Genomic DNA, 25,057 nt, shown 5'->3' with positions numbered 1-25,057 from the left:
ACAGGCATGGATGGAATCAGGATTTTATTGAAGCGGCACACTGACTGAGATGGGAGATGAAACCGTTTCCTGATGAATTATGCATCGTTCCACTTCTGTCTGTACACCTCTCCCATGCTCACGTTCACTGTAGAACTTCTTTATCCACTGTGAATTAACAGCGCACCCTTTGTAATCTTCTTTCATCTCATCCACAAACCGCTTTTGCAGGGAATATGTCTGCCCTACGAATGCAAATGAGCTGAAGTGTTGGAGGGTTTACACTGTATTACTGTTCCATTTTTATGTAATCAGTGTTGCTTATGGCGAGCAATGAAAGAAGAAACACTATAAACAAAAAAATCATACCAGAAGAAGCAAAACGTGGGTGAAAACCTTAGAGTCATATTGACTTCTGTTTAAACTTTAAGTACGAAACCTGTTTCAAAAGTGGATAAAATACAAAAATAGTCAAGAATAATGAAGATAATAAAAGCACTTACAGTTAAATGGGGTTACCAAAGAAAACGTAATAATTGTAATTAGGTTTTACTTCACTTAAAAGTAAAAAGATGAAGGGGTTATGCTCTAATTATTGCAGAAAGGATTAGGGCCAAGAGGCCTTTATGACTCTTTAATTTTTTTTTTCATCATAAGAATAAAGAAGGAATTCAGAAAAGGAAACAATACTTTAAAGATTAATGGGAAAATTACAAGTCTGAAATTAAAGCAGGAACTAAATAATATATAATGGAAAAAAAGGAATAATAAAAAAGTCAGAAATATGAAAAAAATACTAAATTCTAAGAAAAAGTATAAATAATCCTAATTAACATTAAATCAAAAGGCAAACTATCAAAAGTATGTTTGGATATTTAAAGGTTTTACCTAATCAAACATCTTGATTTTATCAAGTCGTGGAACATACTTAAAAAGCTAAAATATTCAAGTATATGCTCCCTGCCACGGACGGACGGACAGATAGAAAATCCAACTTATCAAAATTCCACATAGTCTCAGTATTTGTTACAAAACAAAATAAAAGACTGAAAATCATTGCATCTAAAACTTCTGGCTTCATGAATGAATGTTCCAAAAGAGCCATAAATATCCAAAGACATGAAATAAATTTTGATCTTCAGAACAAGATGAATTTTTAAATGAAACCATAATTTCATTACCTTTCCTTAATCTAATATCCAACTGTGTTTTGTGTTGTGTACTATGTTTTAAGTGCAAATTTGTTTTCAAGTTTTAAGCCTACTAATCTGTTTAATGTTTTTTTTTTCCAACAACTTTTGAAAAAGATTTAGCAGGTTTTTGTTTAGAGATAAGCCTTTAAAAGAATGCTGACATTAGTATAATTTAACATTAAACTGAAATGTATTTTAAATCAAATATTGGAATCAAAAATGAAATTCACCGGCGACAGACTGGCGACCTGTCCAGGGTCTCCCCTGCCTTCGCGCCTAAGTGGCCAGGATCCCGTAAAGGACAAAACGGAAGAAGATGGATGAAAAATGAAATTCATTTAAAGGAAATTTTTCCGATTATTTGCTCAATCACATTCTTGTCATACATGTCCTATGTTCCACTTTCATATTTGGTGAGAATACTTTTTTTCAATCCCAGGACTATGGAATCTGCGGAAAAATGAAAAAGTGTGCCCAACAAGGACAAAGGTGGCCCTCAGGACTGCCATTCACTGCGTAGGAAGCAAAGAAAGGATTTTAACTGATTTCTTTTCCAGCTTCACCTGCCATTTTAAGTGCTGTCATGCTAGTGTGATGTTTGATTGAAAGCAAAGACAAGACCAGAGGAAACTAAAAGCCAATTAGCACATTAACTAAGCAACCGACCTCTGATGGCAGATAGCCACCAATAAATGTCTGTTAGATTCCAGCCAGAGCCTCGCGACACGTCAATCATGTGTGGGGGAACAAGGACATGTGGTGCTGAGGTTACTGCCACATTTAGTCACTACCACAAATTAACTTCTTTTCTAAAGAAAATCAGAAAACAAAGCCATAAAACATCAAAACCCTCAATAAAGAAGAAGAAAGGCATTGATGCATTTATAACAGCAAGATGTTCCAATGGTGTTTCAGTAAATAATTAGCATCTTTCTGTTTTACATAAATTATTATCCTCTGTTAAGAGAAATAGTTTGACTTTTTTTCTCATAATACATGTGCCAGCAATGGTTACAATGGCTCAATAATCATAAAAAAACAACACCATGGATTTTAAGTATTATTTAAAGCTAAATATATATTATCTAATGATCACTACTGTGAAGTGCTCTCTCAGTCAGCTGGTTTACCATCTGAAGAGTTAAGGTAATTCAAGGAGTGTGCATTATTTTGCTGTCGCTGGCCACAGCTTCATTGTTAAAGGGTGAAAAAGTAACTAAAGACAGGTCAATTCACAAGGTGAACAGGTCATTGTGTTACACTAGCAAGACAAGCTACTTCCCGTAATCATTTTATGCCTTAATTTAATATCTGGAACAAATGGGTAGTTTGTTTGGTAATTCACAGAATATAATCATAAGCCTTCACATCTAAATTATGCACAAAGTTGGTCTCTTGATTGGCCTCTTGATCATAGATGTTTTACTGATCGTGTTAAAAGAAAAGCTTTTAGACAATGACCAACTTTAACAAGTAGGACCAAAACTAGAACCCTGACTTAATCACGATATGCGACATATGGTGTAAGAAAAATTTTAATAAAGTAGTACTGGTATATATATAATAATAATTATTATAATAAGAATGTGCTGTCTTTATTAGTTTTATAAAATACTATTTTGGACTTGGAAAATTAGGTTTACAGTTTGGTATGCATACTTTTTCAATTTAAATTATCATTTGAATTAGTTTCCTCTAAATAGCAGAGTACATGGACTACTATAGTCCTCTGCAATCAAGTCAATCCAACATTTCTACAGAAAAACTGAATGCAGACTAGGGTCTGAACCGATTTCTTATTTATAGGCCACAAATTTTAGGAAGTGGTGGAAGCAGGGTTCCTGTTTTGACAAAATAAACATGGATTTACGACAACTTTGCATATCTCCTTCCTACACAGTAATTATGTATGAAGCAGAATGACAGTTGCAGAGCTCTGCTAATACAACAATGCAGATCTTATTTTCATGCTGTTCACAGCATGTTATTTTCAAACCACACATTAGCAGAGATTGATTTCTCTGCTATTTATTCCTTCTCTGGAGACCTTTGGTCTCAGTGAAGAGTACTGGAAGCAAGTCAAAGTTATGATAAACAATATTTAAATGACGACAAAAACTAGCTCTCCTCGAACATTTTTTTCCAAGAGACATTATTGGTTGAAGAAATTGCAAAGTCACAACATATTATGCTATCTATTTTCTATTATTTCTGTTCTGTATGCTGATAATGAACAAAAACAAGGAAGTCCTTGTTTGGGGAGAAAAAAAACACCTGAGACGGCTCTTTAGACATAATTGCTAATATATCCCTGGGGTGAGCAAATGTCCGCTCAACAACAGTGCAGCAGTCTGCATGCTTAAATGAGCAGAATGACAATTAGATCAGCTGCTAGCTACAACCATATAAGTCAGCAAACAGCACTGAACATTTCTTTTTGAAGAAGGAATCATGAAGCACTGTGGAGTTAATGCATGCCTCACCTGCTAAAAAATTAAAACATTGAGTGCACATTAAGGGTGTTCTGGGGTGTATTTGCAGTCCAGTGTGAATTCTAGCTGTTATGGTTTTGCCATAAGTAAACAGGTTAAAAAAAAAAGTGTTTTTCCATTTCGCTGACGCTGTGTTCCCACTGAAAGCGATTTGGGCATCCAGTTTCAATAGCCGCGGTTACATGTGCAAAATATCTTGATCGGATCAAATATCGGATTAGAATTCAACGGTGTACATGGGCCCAGAAAAACCTTTTTCGATTATAACAAACGTCTACATGGGCCACACTTTCAGTCGGAATAAATCATTTGCACATGCGCACTTCTCTTTAAAATACCGGAAGAAGAAATGAGTCTCGCTGTGAACAAGCTCAGCTGCCACATACATAGATATGTGGCTGCTCCCTAATATACGAGATGATCTTTTAAACGTGCTTTTATTATTGTTATAGTTATTATGAAGCACCTGTTTGCTCATCATTTTATTTTTAATCCGTGGGGTCAGTGCTTTTTTTGTTGCAGAACGGAGCCGGAAGAAGGGTTAGGAAAAGGCTAACAGGCCCTAACAACATTTAGCCTTGGATGAACATAGAATCGATGCGGGAAATGCTGCAATTTGCATCTTGGCTGCACGTAAATATGTGGGAATAACATCAGCCTTTATTTTGTCGGGACACGACTGGTAACAAATCCAGGTGATTGTTTGAATGGTTTCTAAGGACTGCGCAGCATTTCTGCTTTGAAAAGCTCACACACCGCCCCAAAGCAAAGTGTGAGCTGGGGGTCCGAGCTCTGCTCGAGCAGCTTGCTAACCCAGAGCGGCGGGATCGCAGTCCAAAGTCTCCCACACATAACAAAACAACAAAACACACACGTGACAAAGCATCCTCCCCTCCCCTCAAAAACAAAGTTAGAAGTCTGGCTGCTCTGCTCAGAGACACGGTTTGCTCCGTCCACCGGCACCTGAACCCAGGACCGCGCAGGGTCCAGACATCACGGGGCACGAAGTGCTCCTCCCAAGCACCCCCCTTGCGAGGGGTGTAAGAGAAGGGAGAGGCAAGGAGCCAGCGGGGCGAGGGCGGAGCAGCGCTCCGCGCTGCACACCGGCAACCTCAGAGCAGCCGGTCGTTCCAGTTTGAGCTCCAAAGCTTTCTCTGGAGCGAAACACCGTCTATGCATGACGTTAAACAAGAGCAGTAGTGACACACGATCGGAATGAACTATTTACATGCACAACGATGGGATCAACAATCGGCATAACCCACCTATCTCGATCGGAAAGAAATTTTGATCCGAACGAGTCTGATCGGGGTAGACTATTCCGAACAGCGTGTTTACATGGCGTATTTTTCTTCCGATCAGGCCTTCTTTCCGCTTAGATTTAGATTTATTTATTTATTAATCCCACGAATGGGAAATTTCCTTGTCACAGTAGCAAGTAGGAGTTTGGCACAAGCATGTACAGACGGTAATGACGAGTTATCAAATACACATTTTGAAAGAATATATACAAAAATAGGAGTGTTCAGAAAAATAAACAGGGAAAGAGATGTGCAGGAATACAGAGGTCATCTGTATACACAGTTTTGGTACAGTGGAATAAAAAACGAAAAACTATAATGCGGGACAGCAAGTCGTCAAACTGGGTCACAGAGAAACGGAAGTACCGCTCAAAGCGCGATTATCGTGAAGTATATTGTGAGGCTCACCGTATTGTGAGAGTCTCTGAATGACCTCATGAACCCATGAGGAGATATGGACATATCTTTTCCTAGGGCTGGGCAAGAAAACTAAACAATATTTATCGTGATAGAACTTTTTCTATACAAAAAACAGAGTCTATCGCGATAAACTTTTGCTTTGAAGGGTTCAAAATTAACACTTGCCAGTTGCGAGCATTTTCTCCTCTTTGGAGAGTAAAAGTTAGCGGGTTAGTCACCACATGGCAAGTAAATCGTTGCGTAAAATTAGTTTTGTTTATTAACTCTCCTTTCAGTTAATTTTTTTTCCTTTTCTCCTCTACCGTCTGTTTGCAAGGTAAACAAACACACGCGAGACACCGTCCACCCCCACAGTCCCGTCATCTATGTGAAGTTAGCGGCGGAACATGTGACGATTTATAACAGTATACAAAACTGGAGGATAAAGCTGCTTCACTTACAGCAGCAACAGACAGAATAAGAAGTGTTGATTTGGAGACAGCGCTATTGTTAGACGCTAATGCTATGATGCTAAGCTAACAAGGTGGTCTGTGTGTTGCCGAAATGTAAACACATACCGGTTTAAAGTCAGACAGTATTTTCACGACCAGACTTTAGGACGTGGCAGATAAATAAAACAAAATTAATTCTTTGGACATTAATGAAAAAAAAACTGTATTTTCTAAATAATACCAGAATTGAATCCACTGTGTTTAACCAGTGTCTCTGAAGCATTACAGAGTCGGTGTTACACCAAAAACTGCGACCTGTCAGATGTGCTGAATCCTCCTCCTTCCCTCATGAGAGCGCCGCAGCTTTAATGTCAATGATATATAATAAAAATAATTTGGCCGGTAAAAAATATGTTTGGTCAGTAGATGCTTTTTTTTTAATCTAGTAGCCAACTTGGCCGGTGACTCAAACATTAAATTTTGGCCCCCGTGTGGAGGTATTTCAGTTATTTAAAATACTACAAAAACAGAGTTATGTGGACTGCAAATTGTGCAGAAGGCAAATAGCACAATCCTTTTTTATCACCTGGAGCAAAGCCAACAAGCACGCTAAGGCATTTTCTTTGGGTGACATCGCACTTGCTCTGTCCAGTTCTCCGTCAATAGGTTAGATGAGATCGGCATAAAGCAACATGGCTTCAACACACATGTCAACATAGACCTCCATTACCAAATGGGAAAATGAAACAAGCCTGCTTTATCATGCTACTGAAATGTGTTTTCAGTAGCTGTCAGTGTTGGGGATGTGGGCTTTGATGTGTCAGATTTAACATAGCTCCCTTTCAGAAGCTGTAGGCTGCAGCTCACCCACCCACACATCCCACTGAGGACCAACCTTCTTCACGTTCCCTTTAGCAGCTTGACAACATTGATCAATCTAGCCATCACCATCCCCACAAGCACTTGCAGCCAAAAGCAACTGACTGGTCAATACATGATGGACACTAAGTAAAAAAGGCCTTCAATTGACTGGAGTTTAAGTATTCAAAGCATTTTAATGGTAAGAGATAAGCAGCAAAAACATCAACGCTTTTTTTAAAGCATAAATGCCTTCCATCATTTATGACATGCATACTAAAGGGAATAGTAGCCAATAATTTACGATGAAAGAAATATTTATTTTCTCTAGACAACTTGCCAACACTGCGGTCACCACTATGGGTCAATATCTAACTGACAGATCTGCACAGCAGCTAAAAAGAAAAGGGCGCTTTTTCCTAGACCCAGATGCCGAGTAAATTACTAGGATTTGCACGTGATTGAACAATGTTGCAGAGCATCGTATATGAGGTTGTTAAATAGGACCACCTTGACAAAGAAGCTTGCAGTTTGTTTCCCAGAATAACTTGCAAGCAGGAGATAAAAGTATAAAAAACATGTAAAATCCCAATCACCTCTCCAAAACAAAGGGTTCACTTATCCCCATGTAAACTGTGAGCAATGCAGTACTTTGTGCTAGTTTATGGCCTGATTATAATTTACGCCACCCTCTATATGCCAGTGGCACACTGGGTCTCTTTTGTGTAGCCCCAGCTTTACGGCGGAGCAATCAAAAGGAAGAAAAGAGCCAGTGTCGTGCGGCCAGAAGGCATTTTTGTCAGAGAAAAATTTGTGTCAGCACTTTCTGCCAGGGAGCAAGAGGCCAGCATTCAGAGCTGTTAGCCTCCTTCTCAGAGGAGAGTCAGAGTTTAATGGGGCTAGTCTTCCACTCCATTTACCAGCTTGCGTTTTACTGGTCACAGCCGTATACATGTGGGCCAGCGAGTGTCGCTTTGCATACCCCTGCAGTTTGGGAGCCAAACTCTCCTAACACAACAAAGGTAATTACTCATCTATAACTGATCAAATAAAACTACATATCATAAACAAAAGTATTTTAAAAAATTGACAACATGCAAAGTTCAAAAATCACTTGAAACAAATAAACATTTTCAGACCAGAATCAGAAGTTGATTTTTTCCTCCACATTTTGATTAAAAAAATACTAATTTTTTTCATCGAACAAGACTAATTTAACTGGGACCCTAACAATTATGATTTTTTTTTTCTCCGTTTAAGCTTTAAATCTTTAACACCAAGATGTCTATGTCAAGACCTATGCCCTTTAACATACCGTGAAACATCTTAAGCTCATTTTGCACACTAAACCGTTTATTCACACTAAAAAGTTTTAATAAAAGGTTCTACAATTCTGAAAACTTGTGGCATTTCACTTCTGGCTAATGATGGCTCCATCTTTTCTGCAGCCAGGTCCCCCTTCAGTTTTCAGCATAGTTTGGCCGGGGACTTGTACTCAACCACTCGAGGGCACTGTAGGTGTGTTTATCAGTTGTTGCTTCTGACAGCAAGACAGAAGAAGAAGCGCTGCTCATTTTTACACCAGCCTTGGCGGAATTTTTCTAAAGTGACAGAGAGGATGAAGAATTCAATGGATTTATTGATTTGAAGTGATATAAAGAGCTTAGTTGACTTGTTAGCCTGTTCTTTATGTTATGCTTGTCTGAATAATTCTTTATATGTGGCGCAAATATACTAGATTTCTATGTTTCATGAGGCTGAATATGGTTACCATATTCAGCTTCATTACCAATATATTTAGTCTATTATTGTTTATCTATTCTGTTTTTTACTTGCATTTCAAAATGAAATGTTCTTCCTGTATTTTGGTAATAAATTTCCCAAAAGTGTGACTTACTCTCAAGAGCGACTTATAGTCCAAAAAAAAATGAAGGCATTGTTGGTAATGAGATTGTAAAGTTGTAATTTCCTGCTTCTTTTTGTTGTTTTTACTCATAAAAATTGTTGTATCAATTCTCGACAGCGCTTGTTTTCTGTATATGCTAACACCTGAAGGTTTTGCTTCGACTTTAGATCGGTTTCAGAGCCAAAAACAACAATTCTATGGCTGGCTAGTCACGAAGTAATTACATATGGCCTCAAGCTGACACATCAATCAGAAGTGAGGACACGTTCAAGAAAGGGACAGAGGGGCAGTAGTCCATGAGAAATCTACCTCTGATTTGTGGGCAGGACCTTTGGCGCAGAAGTAAGCCTCCTCTGATATCCCATCATTCCTTGTTTATACGCCTCCAACCTAACATTAGCAGTGAAACAAAAATAGCCAGCAATTGGAGCTATCCAGCCGTACAGTTTTGAGCTAGATGAGGCAGAGAAGGCAGCAGGTAACCTGCCGATTCTAACTTCTACGTAACAACTGTAAGCTTTTTCTGACATCATTTTTCAGTGTGGTCCTGATTTACAGTTATTTGAATAAAGAAATACTCAAAAATGCTATTTAATGCAGAATTTTCTTTATACTTGAGCTCCATAACCATACAAATTCTACAAGAACATGTTAAAAACACCAAAAACACTATTTTTATCAGAGTGGGTCCTAATGAAATAAGGAAGAATGTACTTATAAGACATGTTCTTTCATAAAATAAAACAATCCACTTTTTAACAAACTTGGTCTTTAAAGTTTGTTGCAGAAATGTTTATTTGAGGAGCTGCAGATCAATTGAGTAATGTGGTCTGTCTAAAGAAATTAAAAGTTCAACTATATATTTACTATGACAAACTTACTGTAATAAAAAGCACACAAGATGAGGCAGGTGCAACAAAAGACAACAGTAAAAATGTAAAGAATTTATCAAATTTGATAAGATTTAAACAAAAAAGATACTAAGAGTATTGAGGAGCTTTACATGAAAGTACTGTAAATTCACCTAAAGGTTCATTAAAGTCATAAAATAAAAATCTTTTGTTCTTGCTTCTTTGTTTTTTTCTTTTTTGAAGCCATTTCGCTGCCATTTTGGTGCACTGAGATGTTTGGCAGGTAAACATAGGTTCTGTGAAGCTGAGGACTCACCATGAACAGACAACAAATCTGGCTTTGAGAGCGATGGGGCGCTACATCTCACCGACCATGAATCCTCTTGCAGTGCTGAAATCCGGTGATCTCTGCAAAGACACCCAAGTCAAATCAAACTTTCCTTTCAGCTGACTGAACTGGCAGATCGCAGGAACAACTTGACATCTGGCTTAGTTGAAATAAAGCCCAGAGGAGTGGGCACTCTGGCATGTAACCGTTCACTCTGTTGCTGATCTTTATCCAACAAAAACTACAAACAAAAGCTGGTGGTTCAGAAAAAAAAGCATGCAGGGCAACAAGGACTGGTTGTCACTGAGGCAGTTATTAGGATTCTTCTGTGGGAGGATCTGAAATAAAGAACTGCTTTCAGAGTAGTGATGCAAAGCATCTAAGCACTCTGCCTAAATGTGTCATTATATCATTAGATGAGCAGCTATCCAACAGAGCTTTCCAGCTGCCTTCAGCTTTCAGAGTGGAGGACTCAAATATGTGGGAGATGTCAGAAGTCATGTGATGTGAACCACAATAGGTATTTCTGTAAAAGGGAGTTTGGTTCTTCCCTTCTACAGGGCTCACATTTTCCTTGCTTCTTATATACAAAACGCACACTGACACCATGAAAATAGTACAGCCTTATTACCTTTTGACTTAAGGATTGAGGCTCATTTAAAATAGAAATCAAGTAGAGCTAGGTGCACTTCTCTTAACTCTTAAGCTACAGACACACCAGGCATGTGACACGGCTTCAAGAAAGCATAAAAGCGGGTTCTTTGACGTCCATGGTGTTCACACTGGACAAGCAGGGAGGGGCATCTTCTTCTATTTGTTTCTCTACTGGTTTACCAGTACATGTCTGCCACCTACAGTTGGAAGAGACTTGGTGTAAAATGGTGAAGCGGTGCAAGTCTTGTGAATTTTGCTCCAGGTTTTTTTTTTGTCACAGCTGTATTCTGATATATGAAAGACTTGGTGTCATATAATTTCGGCCGGGCACAAATTGCAATTAGTCATTTCTCCTCCATGTTCAACTTTTTAAGGGTTGGCACTTACATGCATTAAAAGCGGATGCCATCCATACACCACTGCCAAATTCGAGTCTCTGATTGGTCAAAGTTTAACTGGTTTACTTTCAATGCACGTTCAATGGCCACACGTTTTGTATGTAGAGCCCCAAAATATTTGTAGAAACTTAAGTAGCAACGTCTGAACGCGAGGGTTTTGAACGAAACTCGCTTTTTGCACATATTTACAGAGATTGTTATTGGGAGTGGCCCACTTAAGGGCGGTGTTAACGCAACTTCAGGCAAGTTGTTTCAAAAACAAATATCGTCTTAACTTCAAAGTAAGAAATTTTAACTTTACACAAAATTAACATATTTTCTATCTACTTGGAAAACATCCTCCATCTTTGTAACTAGATTTTCACTGCACCTTTCCTTAGGTACATTTTGACAATTGTCTTTTAGGTTGGAACAGCACACAGAGGAGAAGTGGCCTTTTAATTTGAAGGTGACATTAAGAAACCTTTTAAAGCTGCCTTAAAGATTGCTTTGTCTAACCATTTTCCTATAGTTTCAAAAAAGCAGAGCACTATTCAATTCAATTCAATGTTATTTGTATAGACACCTCTCCCCAGAGGAGCTGGAGGAAGTGGCTGGGGCAAGGGAAGTCTGGGCATCTCTGCTTAGACTGCTGCCCCGCGACCCGGTCCCGGATAAGCGGAGGTAAGCGGAGATAAGCTGCCCTTAGACCCCCCTTTGTGGTAAGGAAAAACTCCTAAAAAAAAAAAAAAAAACTGATTCCGGAAAAAACGAAGAAACCTCAGGGGTGCCCACATGAAGGAGGGATCCTCCACCAGGACAGACAGATGATTTACCAGAACTCATAGAGAAGAACTAACTTATCTAACTCTACAACTGCATATTTAAAGTCCAGCAGACAAGCTTCATCCAGACAGAGTTGGGGGGACAGTCGGGGGCGCGAGTCGAGCCGGAGACAGGATCCACAGCCAGGTGAGCAGGAGCAGAGAGGAGGTACACGGCCAGTTACAGAGCAGAGACAAGCCAGAGGTAGGATCCACAGCCAGGAGTAGAAGCAGTAGTAAAGGCGAGCCAGAGACGAGGTACACGGTGATGTCATACCTATCTTTCAAGTGTTCACTTTCAAGAGTGTCAGATAGACTTTACTCTTTTTATTTAATTACGACTTGCAAATTTCTCTTTAAGAATTTTGCACAGAAGTGCCAATGAAATTTTAAATTAATCAAAGCCATGAAAAGAAGAAGCCGGGGTAATTATTCAATTTATTGTATTTGTCCCAAATATTTTATTAAAGGAGTTTCTAAAGCAAAGGAGACAAGAAAAATCAATCATCTGGAGCCATGATGAGAAACAATTAGGCAACTTCTTGCAAGTATGATTGGTAAAAAATAAAAAAAATACAAACAGAAATACATTAGTTTGGGATTAAAGGAACATGCCAGAAGCCACAAAAAGATACTTCTCTTGCACAGCTAAACCAAAGGTCACATTGGTTAGACAGCTGTCCCCTTGAGCTGATGATGATACAAAGGGGCAAAACACCTCCCCATGGTCTCCCACGATGGGATTTTCGCTGAAAACTCTTGTCAGTCAACATTAAAACACCGTCCATGGAGACAGCTCCCATGGATACATCAAGTGTTAATCATGTGACAGTACACATAATTCTGCCGTGTCCATTGGGTGTGTGCATTCATAAATGAAAAGGCCAGAACTGAGATCAAACAACTCTCTAAGTAGAAGAATCCAAGTTCCTATTTACTAACTGAAAATGACTTTTAAGCTTTTCCTCTCATCTCTTTCTCAGAGGCCTCTAGTCTTTAAGCTTTCGGCCAGTACAAATGGCTTCATGTAGTTGGCTGGAGCCCAAAAACCGTGAACCATCTACTGCTCTGTGCAGTGAGACAAACAAGTAGAGGAACTGGCCTGATTGCTCAGAACATATGTTCATTCTCCCTGGATCATGTTTTATTTTTGTCAAAACTCTGGAAAAAGCACAGAGTAGCGATGTGTTTGTGTAGCAGACAGAAGACACGTACAAACGAATACAGTTAGAAGTAAAAACATGTGTTTTCAGAAGTCCAGATTTACTGCTTTGCATTAGGTAAAGAAATTGGCAAAAATTCAATTTACAGATTATAGTTTTAGATTGTTGTATGTTTTAATAAGACTTTCTGTCTGTCTGCTATAAAATGTGTAACATGTGAGGATTAAATCAACTAAAGTAAATACCATGTCATAAAAAATGACGGGAATCCCCTTTTCTGTCTCTTAAGTTTATGTATGCACTGAGTGAAAAAAAATTCTTTAAAGTCCCACTCTGATCATCTTTTGAGTTTTTTAAAAGTGTTCCCAGAAGTCTTTTATTTATGAATGTTGATTAGTCAACAATTGTTTTATTGCGATTAGTCAACTAGTTAACGGTTATTGTTAACGTAAGGTGATGTTTTTACAAATGGTGATAGTGCTGGTTCCCGTTTTGTATGGCACTGCTAATGTTCGACTTATGATGCATTCACATTTGTATTACATTACATTAAATTACTTTTTATAAAACAAGTATTATAATACCAAGAAAATTATATATTGCACTCAAAGAAAAGTATAACTTAGGGCTTTCTTAGATCAAGATTATCTTGAAGATTGTAATTTGGCAAATATTTTTTATATATTTCCCAGTTTTATTGAGGGGGTTTCCTTCACATTGCGTTTTTTGAAATTGACATTTTACCCAGATTTCATGCATATACAATTGCCGCATGTTTGTTAAAGATATTGCCTCAAACAGACACTTAACAGGGGGAAAAAGCAGGAAGAAAGAGCAAATCCAGATAGCACATCGCCCTTTGGCCATAATACTTTAGAAAACTCCTGCACCTTCCTACTCCACTGCCGCTTACAAAAAAACTGTTTCTAGGTTTTTCTTAATGGGTACTCTAAAAAAATTTTCACTGTAGGGCTTTTTTTTAAACTCAAATCTAGTAAATCGCATGCTTAAATCTCAAATTAAATTATGTTTCTACTTTTAGGGAGTTTATTTTTAGCGTCAATCCACTACTATGCATTTCATTCCAAAAAAGCATTTTAGAGCAAACAATTCCAATCTGTTACTGTTTCCACTCCATTACCACACACTCAAATACTACCACATGGTCAAAAGTAGACTTAAAATACTTTTAGCATTAGTAGTTTGTCACAGAATAGTAGAAGCACAAAGACCCCTTTTAAATAAATCATTTTTAGTTAGAACCATTGGTTTTTGTTGGAGTTTTACCATTTTGTGGTGAGCAAAAGCAGACAAACATTAAAATATGTGATATTTATTAAAACAAAAGACATGTTGTGTAGATTGTTTTGTTCAAAAACAGCTCCTTGTGAAGCTTTCCTCATTTCCCCATCGCTCAGTCGTTTGCTCTGATGTTCCTCGCTCCGTTGGGCAGTTTGAAAGCCTCTGTCACATTGGACAGCACCATAACTGTTTTGCCTAATCATTTACAGGATTACTGTAACAGCAGCTTGCGGGCTGTGTCTGAGCAGCTGTTGAAAGGCACACTGCTTAACCGTCAAACATCTGTGCGAAGGAACCACAAACACTGGCAGGTCTGCCTTAAGGTTACTGTTCATTACTATTAAAGATTACAGCACAAGAGCTTGAACAATCAATTCAATATTTGTTTTGTAGGAGATCCAACTAGACACAAGAAGAAATATCATCATTATCATCATCATCATCATATCATTATTAATTAAAGACAATAAAACAAAATTAAACAATATTGTCATGATTTCCCATTTTCATTTCTCAAAAATACAAAGGTTTGAGCACAGTCTACAAATCCATTAAGAGAAAATGCATTTGTCTGTGGAAGATAAGAAACCAAGCAATAGAGCAAGCTCACTGTCCATCTCCTCTAACAGATACGGTAACTGCTAACTGCAACCTACTTTGAGAATCTCTGCCACTCTCGCTGTTAAAGGATAAACTGATTAAAACGTACTTGAAATCTATGATGATGTAAGAACGTCTCAGTGAAGATGCCGTCATAAACTCATAAGTGTAAACTATATGGTCTCAAAACAGTTGTCATATGAAGATGTTTTAAAAGACTTTGCTCCAATAAAAGGTTTTGTCAGATTGAAGAGGAGGTGGTGGTGTAGTCATTAAGTAATTAAAGTTAAGGCAAGTACCAAAGCGCCACCTTGTCTTTGTAAGATCATTTTTTAAATAAAATAAAAAAAAGAATGTTTTTGTTGTTTCTTCAATACAGGGGTGCCCATACTTTTTTGGCATGCAAGCTACTTTTATGACATCAAGCTCCAAAAGATCTACAGTACATCACTTTGTCTCTCTCTCTCTCTCTCTCTCTCTCTCTGGTCTTATCTCACTAACAGTTATAGCAACAGGGTATATGGATGTTCCATTTATCCGGTTGCCATTAGTGATCATCATATGATTACATTAGACTTACATCTTGAATCATTTATCAAAAGAAGTTCATTCTCTATCTCTCTCTCTTTTTTCTCTTTCTCTCTCTATGTCTGTATGTAAAAGAATGTGTCCTCAATGTAGTTAAACACAGTGACTTTTGTTTCAGAGGATGTTCGATTGGCCGTTCTGAATGTCAATCAAGTGACATATTTTACAGGATGTGACGGATTTCTTTAAAAATACATTTTTATGTTTTTGTTTATTTAAATTTCATGGCTCGCTATCTACCATCACTTCCTTACTTCGCGAACGACGTAATGAGCACCCCTGCTTTAATATCTTATTTTTTTAAGTTAATGTCACTTGTTTACATGTATTAATATATACTTTCAGCTACAGTATTTATATTGTATTTAAAATGTTTTAAATTCAGAAACAGCTCGATGTTTAAATTGAAACAGCTCGTGCTGGTTTGCGGCGCCTTCCGTCCGTGAAACCCAGGTTCAAATCCGGGCTGCTCCCTGTTCCCTTCTCTACTTCTGTGCCGGTCCCTAGCCCGGTTGCTTTGAGAGGGTTGCGTCAGGAAGGGCATCTGGCGTAAAACATTGCCAAGTTTACCATGCGACTTGTTCGCTGTGGCGACCCCTGATGGGTAAAGCCGAAAGAGAAACAAACATTTAAAATGTTTTAAATTGTTCATTTTTGTAATATTGTTTTTTATTCTTTCTAAGTATTTTTATATGTGCAGTTGCAGTATTTAAAGAAAAAAATTTGCAGAGACAAAGTTATTGACTTTCTTGTAAGTATATGTAGACTAGCAGTTAAATTTACTGCAATGCGAAGGGGCACCACCAATCTTACCTAGGGCACCAAATTGGCAAGGGCCGGCCCTGGCCATTATGCACATTCAGAGGTCTCTGCTATTACAAAAAAAAAAAAAAAAACAATGCTGCAATGTTTAATGTAATAAACATAATGAGGCAAAGCATTTACCCTTAACGGGAGATGACAACATTTCCAGAATGAATTTTGCCCATTTTATCATAATCTCCATAAATTATACTTAAATATGTCAGCTTTTGGCACCTCTTCTCTTATTAGCATTTAATTGTTCATTTTGAATAAATACTCTAAAAGCATTTGTCATAGAGAATACTCTTTTTAATGTCTGGCGGGGAGTTTATAATGCAATCTCAATAAAGCACTGAAAGCAAATTGTCTCCAACTTCATGCCAGCGCTGACTTTTGCTTTTCCTTTCAGCAATTCTTCTCTAAACTAAGTTTAGGGCGAGATTAACCTACCTCTCTCAGTGAATAAATATGATGTCATATTCAGTATTTGATAAGTTTACAATGTGTAATTTTTTGTTACTGAGTGAAAGAAATATACATGCATTTATCCTTACTTTTAACAATGTAAACACAGGAAAATATATGTAATGCAAAGACACTCTAAAGCTCTTTGTACAGTCAAAATCCAAGAATGTCTGACTTGTCAAAAAGATCTAGCAGTTTAAAGACGTGGCGACACAATTTGATGAACTAGCTCACATGAGATGGCTTTAGGTGGAGGGTATATGTTTGGGGTCATTGACTACATATTAGAACTAGACCTGGTGACCGCTCCACCCTGGCATTCCAAATAGGAAGTAGCCACTGGTCCCAAAAATCCAAATATGAACTGGTTTACACTTCAGCAGCAGTGATCCTTGAGATGCTTGCTTATAAGAGCAACCATGGAAGAAAACAGTACCCACCATGGAAGCAACGGTTAGAGGCCAAAATCAAGGCAACTCGGAAGGATGTGAGTAAGCTGACAGAGGCTCAAAGAGGTACAATGAGAAAGCAAGTACCTAAGAGATACAGCCAGATGTCCATACCTGAAGCACTGGAAACTGCCAAACGAAGGCTCCTAGCCTTGAGCAGCCGCCTAAAGAGGTACACAAGAGACAATGAAGCCAGACGAATAAACAGGCTCTTCGCAACTCAACCTGCAAAAGTGTACACTCAGTGGCAGGGTCAAAACAGCCGAGCAGACCCACCAAGGCTGGAAACTGAACAGTACTGGAAAAGTATATGGGAGAAAGAGACAGCACATAACAGCAATGCCCAGTGGCTGGTCTCTCTGAGAAAAGAACATAGCAACCTCCCTGAACAGAATCCAGTAACCATCACAGTGGCTGACATCCAAGAAAGAGTCTCAGGTATGAAGAACTGGACAGCACCGGGGCCTGACATGATCCATGCCTACTGGCTAAAGAAGCTTACCGCACTCCACGAGCGCCTGGCAGCACAAATGAACCAGCTGCTTAGAGATGGGACTCACCCCGAATGGCTAACGGAAGGGCGAACGATCCTGATCCAGAAGGATCCCTCAAAGGGTGCAATCCCATCCAACTACCGGCCAATAACCTGTCTGTCCACAACATGGAAGCTCATGTCAGGCATCATTGCAACCAAGATAAACAGGCACATGGATCAATTCATGAGTAACACACAGAAGGGCATTGGTAGAGACTCCAAAGGAGCCAAACACCAACTCCTGGTCGACAGAACAGTCGCCAAAGACTGCAAGTCACGACACACCAACCTGTGCACAGCCTGGATTGATTACAAGAAGGCCTATGACTAAATGCCACAGACATGGATCACTGAATGCTTGGAGCTGTACAACATCAACAGGACTCTAAGAGCCTTCATGAGAAACTCGATGAAGCTGTGGAAAACCACCCTTGAAGCCAATGGGAAGCCACTTGCACAAGTGTCCATCAAATGTGGGATATACCAAGGTGATGCTCTGTCCCCACTGCTGTTCTGCATAGGTCTGAACCCCCTCAGCCAAATAATCAACAAGACTGGCTATGGATACCGACTCAAAAATGGGGCCAACATCAGTCACCTCCTCTACATGGATGACATCAAGCTATATGCTAAGAGCGAGCGTGACATTGACTCCCTGATCCACACCACCAGGATCTACAGTACTGACATTGGGATGTCATTCGGGCTCGAGAAATGCAGCCGGATGGTGACAAAGAGAGGCAAGGTAGTCCACACAGGAGGGGTCTCACTCCCAGAAGGAACAATAACAGACATCGAGGACAGTTACAAGTACCTTGGAATTCCCCAGGCAAATGGCAACCTGGAGCAGGCAACAAGGAAAGCTGCAACAGCTAAATACCTCCAACGAGTAAGGCAAGTCCTGAGAAGCCAGCTCAATGGCAAAAATAAGACGCGGGCAATAAACAGCTACGCACTGCCAGTTATCAGATACCCTGCAGGAATAATAAGATGGCCAAAGGAAGAGATACAGACGATGGATGTTAAAACACGAAAGCTCCTCACCATGCATGGAGGGTTCCATCCCAAATCCAGCACCCTGAGACTGTATGCTAGCCGCAAGGAAGGAGGCCGAGGACTAGTGAGCGTAGAAGCCACTATCCAGGATGAAACATCCAAGATGCATGAGTACATCAAGCTCAAGGCCCCAAATGACAGTGTGCTCAGTGAATGTCTCAGGCAATGGAGAGCAGAGGACACAGTGCTGGAGGACAGATCCTCATGGGAGGACAAACCCCTGCATGGGATGTACCACCGGACCATAACTGAAGTGGCTGATATCAAGAAGTCCTACCAATGGCTAGAAAGGGCTGGCCAGGACAGTACTGAAGCGCTCATCCTGGCAGCTCAGGAACAAGCCCTGAGCACCAGAGCGATAGAGGCTCAGATCTACCACACCAGACAAGGCCCAAAGTGTAGGCTGTGCAAAGAGGCCCCTGAAACAATCCAGCACATAACTGCAGGATGTAAGATGCTGGCAGGTAAAGCATACATGGAGCGCCACAATCAAGTGGCTGGAATAATATACAGGAACATGTGTGTAGTATATGAACTGGAAACCCCAAGGTCAAAATGGGAAACACCTCCGAAGGTGGTAGAGAATGAGAGGGCAAAGATCCTGTGGGACTTCCAGATCCAGACTGATAGGATGGTAATGGAAAACCAACCAGACATTGTAGTGGTGGATAAAGAACAGAGGAAAGCCGTTGTGGTGGATGTGGCAGTGCCAAGCGATGGAAACATCAGGAAGAAGGAACATGAGAAACTGGAGAAATACCAGGGACTCAGAGAAGAACTGGAGAAAGCATGGAAAGTGAAGGTGACAGTGGTGCCTGTGGTAATTGGAGCACTCGGGGCAGTAACCCCCAAGCTGGAGGAGTGGCTACAACAGATACCTGGAAAGACCTCAGACCTCTCAGTCCAGAAAAGCGCAGTGCTAGGAACAGCTAAGATACTGCGCAGGACCCTAAAGCTCCCAGGCCTCTGGTAGAGGACCCGAGCTTGGAGGAGAAACCACCCACGGAGGGTGAGAGGGGCGTTTTTTTTTTTTTTGCTTTTTATTTATATATATATATATATATATATATTTATATATATATATATATATATATATATATATATATATATATATATATATATATATATATATATATATATATATATATATATATATATATATATGTTTAGAAGACAAAAATCATATACCACGTAAAACAATCATCCCAAGTGATCATGTGTAGGAGAAACAGAACAGGGCCCAGAACAGAGACCTGAGGAAGCCCACACTGTAAGTCTGCTGACTTAGACATTATGTGGTTGCCCATGACACTGAAATTCTGAACAGATAAGTAAGGGGAAAATCAGTGGAGAACTGACCCTGACAAACCAATCAGGTCCCTTCATCTGTCGAATAAGATCTGGTGGTCAACGTGCCAAAGGCTGATGAAAGATTTAGTGAAACTAGGACAGTGTATTTTTCAGAATCAGCAGACATTAAAATATCCCTGGACACTTTCAGCAGGTCTCTGTGTAGTGATGTTTACGAAAACCTGACTGAAAAGTGTCATAGATACTCCTTTTATCTAAGAATTCTGACAATTGTTCAGAGACTACCTTTTCCAGAATTTTTGAGTTAATAATCATAATGACTATTCTTGCTCTATTACCTTTTTTTAACATGTTGTTGCTAATTCAAATGTTTTTCAGGATATTTTTTCTGTGGTGAATGTTATTCAAGTTATAAACTGGCCAATCAGATGCCTGTAAGTGGTCTCATGTCAAAAATTCAAAACATGTGATTGACAGATTCTCACAAGCCTGTTTACAAGTAGTAGGGGTGTGGACTTCCACCAAGGTCACTCTTGATTGGTGGGAGTGGTTGGCATAGAAATGAACACTCAGACAGTCTCGGACCAATCTGGTTCCAACTTGTCAGCATCTGTATCATGTAAAAAATGGCGATAGAATTGACTTAATTTCGTGGGAACTGGAAGTAAGGTATTTTTTGCAAGTTCTCTTATACAGTCAATGGTAGGGAGCTAACACAAAGAGACTCTAAAGCTCTTTGTACCGTCAAAATCCAAGAAGATCTAGCAGTGTAAGAATGTTAAAGACAAGCTTGGAGATAACCCAATTTGACAAAATAGCTCGCAGAAGACGGCTATGGGTGGTAGGTATTAGTTTGGGGCACACCAAGTCAAGTGGGACCCATTAAAAACGATGCCAAATATTTTATGGATGCCAACTTCCATTCTAAAATGCTCAAAATGTGAACATCCGTAACTACCAAAAATGTTGTTGTTGGAGAGAGGATTTAAACTATTTCTTTGGATTAACACCCTTTCTTAAACGTCACTGCATTTTAAGCATTATATCTCATTAAATGCAGGGAAATTTTCTATTTACATTCCAGGAATCCAGCTGGAAGAGACATTAAACTGTGACCAACAAAGATTAAAAGCAATGAAATAAAAGGACACAGTCACTGTTAATTTTCTGGTTGGTCAAACAAAAAAAAGGGAGTGGTTGTGAGTGTGTACAACTGTGCAATTGTGTGTTATCTATTCACTCCAGCAGAAAACTCTTTCGCTTACCAACTGCCATGTCAGTGCTGTGACTTCCGCTATAAAATGTATGCTTCAAGGCATTCTGCCTCTTGTTAGTTTAATGAAGAGCGGACATTATATGGGCCCATTGGAAGTGGCATTAAGACTCTGTGGGGCGTTTCAGCTGGATATCAATTAGAGGCTCATTAGGTGCTGTGTAAAGTCAGTCCCTCTGGCTTCCTGTCACCCGCTGTGGGAGTTGCTGACCCTAACCTTAAGGAAAAGCTGCCGTTCTCTGGATCTTTTCAACTTTCAGAGCAGACAAGCGATCAGGAAAAAAATCTATTGGTCACACTTCCTTTACAACTTGCACTTCAGAAACAGCATTCTTTGAAAACAAAAGAACGCCAAGAGGTTATTATATCGGAGGTGAAAGTAGCAAGTTTACAAATAAGGATGCTTTGACTTTGCATCCAATGACTTTATTACAAAGTTTTAGATTTGGAACACCATTGTCATATTTTGAAAGGGTTCAGAGGCTGGCTTTTGAATTAAAATTAGGTTGTCAATAGAGGTAAATGGAACCAAATACAGTTTACCAAACTGCCTAAAGAGTATTTGTACTCTAGCAAGTCATTCCCCATTTATTACCAAGGGTCAATTTTAGAAATCTTGTCCCCTCCAAGGCCAAATCCTATAATTATGAAAACTGTACTAAGAGTGCACCTACATTTGTTTTAAATTTGACCATGAAATGGTATACCAATTGTAGCCTCTTTCTGGTTTATTTGCCGTTTCAGAAAAAATAGGGTTGGTGATGCCACATCTAACCGAAAGAAAAATCACATGACCACATTATGAACCAATTAAGTCCTATGCACTCAAATTTAAACTTATTTAACCTAACTTAAAAATATCAAACTGTTATTATAGACTGTTGTCTTTTTTTTGAAGCACACAGATTTTCTGAGCTAACTACAGTTATTTGACAGAAGTCATTGTGAAATGATCTTTCTAAGAAAAAAAACACTTAGTAAATGCTTGAGAATACAGTTTTTTGGTGCACTTCAATACCTTAATTTCTTTCAAAAATGACAGTGCACTATATAATCCAAAGCACTTTGCATAAAGATTAAATCTGTTGTGCTTACTCATGGCGAAGCAATTTTGAGAGGTACAACGGTCTGTCAAAATATTAGTGTTTTACCAAGTTTCAATTAAAGTTTGGCGTTATCGTAAATACACTTTTGCTACTAATGTGTAGCCGTGTCGTAGTGTGTTTTTTTTACGTATTACTAACAATATTGGGCGTTAAATTGGTCACAGTAACATTTGTTTTAGCAGTATCTCTGTTTTTTACCTGCTGCAAACAAGGTTGGGAGTTACAGGTATTGTCTGCACACTTTTACGTGTTACTAACAGATAGTTACCGTAGACACAGGCTATGTCCAAACTCCCACCCAACCACTAAAAAACTAAAAAATTATATAGTGTGGGACTATCTAGTGCCATGGATTATAAAAGCAATTCGGACACAATGCTCACTACTTTTTTTATTTATTTATTTTTAACCAGAGATTATGACGTAATCGATTTCCCTCTGTGTTGTTTATATAATAACAATAATAAATGATACTTTATTTATCCCACAATGGGGAAATTCTTCTCCGCATTTTGACCCATCCCCTAGGGGGGAGCGGTAAGCTGCAGACTAGCCGCGCTCGGGGGGGCGACAGCTGGCTGGGGAGAGCAGGGATCGATCCACCAACCCTTCGGTTGTTGGACGACCTGCTCTACTGCCTAAGCTAAACTGCCACTTAACTGTGCCCCTAAATATGAGCATTTTGCGATGACCATTTATGAATCCACTGTGTTATGAAGATGAAAACTGACATTTTATTAAAAAATAAATTTAAATACATTTTCTTTGCAAAAATTGTTGAAACATACTGTAGTGTGGTCTATATTCACCAATCTAATGAGCATCAATGCACACTGGTTTTTCGCAGAGACTTCTGGGAAATTTCGAGGGTGTTCCGGAATTGTAGATTCGGACAGTAACATTTGTTTTAGCGATATTTTTCATGTGTTACAAACAAGGTCAGAAATTGACAGGTAATTAATGCCTTAAAATCCTGGAATATCTTAAAAAGTTTAAGGGTTTTGAGGACCAAACGTTATAGCTGGAAAAAGCTGAAAGAGCTGAACATTTTATTAGTCGAATGGTTAAAATAGCTGAAAGATTGTAGAAATAGTTAAGTGCCAGAAAATGGCGGAAGATACAATAAGAAAGAAAGAAAGAAAGAGAAACAGGAAAACAATGGGTTGAATGCTTTATAGCTTTCAACCAATTAATATATATATATATATATATATATATGAGGCACTCTGGATTATAAGGCGCACTCGTATAGAAAAAAAAAGACTTTTAAATGCCTTACAGTGCACAAAATATGGTAATAGGTCAAGCCCAACCCCATTTTCTTTAATCCACCGAAGAGGGGTTTGAGAAAAGCCCCAAGTCCCAAAACATAATACTCCATTAATAATTAGGCTGTCTGTCTAATCTGCTGTCTGGTTCAGAGATCTCCCAACAGTCCAATTTATCTTATCTTCAGTCTATAACTGCCAAAGACTACAGTGAAAAATAAATTTACATGTGCACTGGAAGATAACCTTTTTAAACTTAAAAGAGATACAAACAGGAAATAGATTTGCCGTGCTCATTTGTTTGCTCTTCAACCAATCACAAAGGGATTAGATTTAGCCAGACATAAATACCTCCTGTAATGTACGGTAAATAATCTAATATTCCAACAATGTTTTCATCAGGAATTTAAATATGACAGTGTATAAAGTTAAACCTGAACAGAACCATGATATAAAATGAACATGATGAATAGGGACAAACTGAAAATCAGAAACTAAGTGACTAACAAAATGCAAAGGAGATCATTACAAACTGGAACTTGGTGTGAAGATGAAGGAGGTAGATACATTGTTTAAAAACTGAATCTAACCTAGAAACAAAACAAAAAAATATAGAAGGAAAAACTAAACCAAAACAGCACAAGACCTTACAAATTGAAATTATATTTATATACAGATCACAATAAAGTCAGTGTTATGGATATTTCTTTCAGTTTTTGTACATTATATCATATATATATATATATATATATTTTTTTTTTTTATTTTTTTTTATTTTTTTTTTTTTTTTTTAAAAACCTGTGTCGTTTTCTAAAACATAGTTTCTACAGAACGGCAGTAGTTGGTTAAAAATTTGCCTCTGAGTGTTACTGTCGCCGTGGAGTAAGCCCACTTCTACTTCCCATCATCCATTTGTTTACACTCTCTCCCGCTAGCTAATAGCCCCATTACAACCCCAACCTAACATTACTGGTGCAACAAAAACGGTGAGCAATATTATAGCTATCAAGCTGTACAATTTTGTGCTAGACCAGCTAGATACCAGCTCTGATGAGAAAAACAAAGACGCACATGGATCTAGTCATCTACAAGTGAATGTATCAGAATGGAACGGAGCAAGGGGCTTGTTGCTTGCAAAAATTAGAGAAATGCCATTTTAAGCTTCATTTCTTACTAAATGTCCTCCATCATTAGAAAAATGCTACAAGAACATGTTAAAAACATAAAAAATACCATTTTCATCTGAGTGGGTCTTTAAGACATAAGGTTTACTAGTTGTGGGGATTATCTTTCATGCAAAGTGAATAATAAAGATGTGAAATAAACGTTATGAGAGCTAAATTTCTATATATTTGCTCATTGAACTCGTCTCTTTCATGTCTCCTTAATGTGCATTTGGGGTTTGGAAACCACAAGGTATTTTAAGACCAACTCGGAGGGGATTCTGTGTCCTAACAGCCAACACAATGCACTGTTATGTTTGAACAAGGACATAATTTGTTGGCTGGAGGCTGAAGCGGCAG

At 38.7% G+C, this 25,057-nt stretch overlaps 1 protein-coding gene across 13 annotated transcripts in view; it reads right to left on the bottom strand.

Annotated features, from left to right (window-relative positions):
* tanc2b (tetratricopeptide repeat, ankyrin repeat and coiled-coil containing 2b) overlaps positions 1 to 25,057 on the bottom strand; it is a 184,998-nt gene that overhangs the window by 147,195 nt on the left and 12,746 nt on the right. For 10 of the 13 annotated variants that reach the window (XM_023949338.2, XM_023949340.2, XM_023949341.2 and 7 more), the window contains exon 2: positions 9,748 to 9,839. The exons of the other annotated variants lie outside the window; for them this stretch is intronic. The gene's annotated coding sequence lies outside the window, so the exon portion shown is untranslated. The remainder of the gene's footprint in view (positions 1 to 9,747; positions 9,840 to 25,057) is intronic. 13 annotated transcript variants of the gene reach the window in all.

The sequence above is a fragment of the Oryzias latipes genome, chromosome 19 (assembly GCF_053564925.1).
Source record: "Oryzias latipes strain Hd-rR chromosome 19, Olatipes_Hd-rR_3.1".
Classification (NCBI taxonomy): Eukaryota; Metazoa; Chordata; class Actinopteri; order Beloniformes; family Adrianichthyidae; genus Oryzias; species Oryzias latipes.
Note: the sequence above shows the minus strand (reverse complement) of the source record. Positions and strands in the feature narration are given on the sequence as shown.